This window comes from Crassostrea angulata, chromosome 2 (genome assembly GCF_025612915.1).
Source record: "Crassostrea angulata isolate pt1a10 chromosome 2, ASM2561291v2, whole genome shotgun sequence".
In the NCBI taxonomy this organism is placed as follows: Eukaryota; Metazoa; Mollusca; class Bivalvia; order Ostreida; family Ostreidae; genus Magallana; species Magallana angulata.
Window position 1 is genome coordinate 12,461,178 of NC_069112.1, and position 3,140 is coordinate 12,464,317.

Genomic DNA, 3,140 nt, shown 5'->3' on the forward strand with positions numbered 1-3,140 from the left:
AAACTGACCATTCTGTGAGAGAAAGAACTGATTGAGTCAAGGTTTAGTTTTATGAATCTTTTTCCAGGGAGAATTTTGGTTGGATGATCGACAATTAAGTTTAAGATTATGAAGAATATGATTTTCATATAGAGCAGTGAAATTTGTTATAGTCTATATTCTGATCATATCTGATGTGATCTATTAATATGATAAAGTGCATTAATTTTGATTCCTGATTCTGAAAAATGATGTAGATATAAATTATACTGGATAATGTATTCTACTTTTTTCTTTGATGTATCATGTTAGTAACTGTCTCATTCCCAAGGTGTTAAACATTAAATATTTTTATTATTCCCTCGCGGAACATGTTGCGAAGGTGATATAGCATCGCTGCTGTGCGCGTGTGTGTGTATGTGTGTGTGTTCAGCTTGGAATCAAGTTTAGGAGAAAACCCTTGCACGGATATTTATCAAACTTCGTACACTTTTTTTGCATGGTAAAAGAACAAATCATGTTAATTTTCAAGTCAATTTTTTCAACTTTTTAATATATCGTTAAAATAACAAAATATTAAACAAATTTTATATACGACTTGACAATAACTACTTTCGCTTCTCTTCTGTGAATTCAAACTGAAAGCTCAAATTAACAACATGATATATTTTGGATTTGATTTTGTACAGGTAAAGAAAATATAGTTTGTGAAGTAATGGAGGGTTAGTAGAATGTCTCCTATTTATATTTACATAACTAAATTTTCCTAAATAATGCATCCCCAATACAATTACTCGCGAGGGGATGCTCCGATTAGCGGTGCCCTTGTTTGCAAATGTGATGCCTTCTTTCTTGCTTCAAAGTGAACTGTAGCCGTCCAATAAGTTAACAGTTTTACCTGTCTCTGTCCATTATTTTTAAGAATGGACAGTTTTACACCATTACTTTTAAGAATGGACACGTACAAGTAATTTACTGGATTGTTTTTAAATTTAGAAGTATTTTACCTTCTATAAAAGCTAAAATAAACATCGGGTTTTGTAACAAAATTGTTTTAATGTGGGAATTGAATTTAAGCAATTTTGTTCTGCTTTTCAGAATATACTTTTCTTATTGTTTTCAGGAATTCAGGAAAAATATGGTCATTTTACAATTAGTGATTACCTTCACGTGTAAATTTGCTTTTGACTTAGAAATGCCAACATATTTAATAGGTGAACTATTCAATCACATGAAAAAGTTGGGCTTCTGGAGCTAAGGTATAGATAATTCTAAATATCTACGCAAGGTAGCAGTCATAGGAGTCTCAAATTCTGATTATGACGTCAAAACGAATCTAAATGTAAGAATGCAAACTTGAGACTCTGACATGTCAATCTAAGGCCTCTTGGTTATATCCTTTTGTTTCCTAGGACTTTGTCATTTGCTAACAGTTTGTCAGTCTATCACGATAATAGGTGTGGTTTGATATCAGTATTTGAAGCAGATAATAAATAAATCAGATCCCTGTTTGAAGCCAAGAAACTAATAACATCAAGTTTCATTTCAGAACTTTATAGTTCAGTACTGCTACATGCAGCTTATCAGAGAAGAATTGGAGGAAGTGAAATTTTCCTGGAATCACCACATAATCAGAAAACAAATATCAGGTGATTGCCTGACGTCATGACGTCAGGCATATCTAAGGTTTAAAAGTGACAATCTCCGAAACAGTGTAGACAATGGGACAAGCAATATCATGATATTTCACAAAAAAGATTAACCGATGCATGTTTAAAATGTCAGCATTTACGTTCATAATTGATGAACATGTTATATGGCATGTAATAACAACAGCGAGCAAGAGTTTTCAAGTAAAAGGGGCGGTCACCTTGCAGAGCACGTGTGTAATCCTGCTTTAAAAATAGATCAGCATTCCACCATATTTGAACGGTGAAAAAGGGGGAGGGGGTCATCGCAACAAGTTGTAGCATATTGTCTATTACGGTACAATGTAAGAAATAATTGGTGTTGGATTATCATTATTACAAGAGAGTCATCAGTGTGGATTAAAACAAATATATATTTATAGAGCTTGAATGTTTACTGGAGGAACTAAATCGCCAAAGCGGGGTGTGACCCCATTTTCTTTTAGTTGGGCGATTTCATTTATCTTGAAAAGGGAACATAACTCGCGTGTCTTACTAAATGTACATTACCACATTTAACAAGAGGCCCATGGGCCACATTGCTCACCTGAGGAACAATAGGTATGATAAAGTCAGCTTAATGGAGTCATAATACAATCTGGACAATGTACATTAATACATGTAGATCCTGTATAAATAAAATCCATTTTTCCCCCTTGGAACTCGGATAGCCCTGATTGCTGAAAATATTTACAAGAGCAGACTTTAATCACCGCTCCTGCACATATATAGGGACTCAACGTTATCCAGGCAGGGATGACTGCACACCTACGCAACTCAACAGGTACCAACGTTAATGCAAGCAGAGATAACGCAAGCAGGGATGACCTCACACTTGCGCCAACAGCTCAACCTAACGCAGGGAGTGCCGCACACTTGCACTAGAAAGGCCAGAACACCAGCAGGGATGACCATACACAAGTGCTCCGCCGCAACCACCACCAATACAAGCAGGTATGACCGCACACTTGTATCAATGCGATACAGGGCAGAAATGACCGCACATTCAGTATCGTTGGTTAGAAAAACACGAAGACTAGAAAGAGAAGGGATGTCAACACCCTCAATCTCTCCGTACCTGTTCAAGCTTAACCCCAAACAGTCACTCGTTGCAATGCAATAGACACTGTCCCTATATATGTGCCAGCCTAAAATAATTCATAGTATCTAAAAATTGGAAATCAAAAATAAACAAACTAATCCAGCCTAACCCAAAACTACTTATGCAGAACAACTTATATACATTGAATATTTATTATTGTATAAAAATAATCATCACATTAATTGGTTAACAGTGGATGCATTAATTAAAATAATCAAGAATCAATAAATCAAGGGCAATAACCCAAAACAGTAATACAAAAAGATTCTAATGAAAAAAAAGCTGCCTGCTTCAATTTTATAGTCATATCACATGTTGAGTATTGCAGTTCTCAAAAAGATCCTTTACAATTGTTTATATATGGGATATTT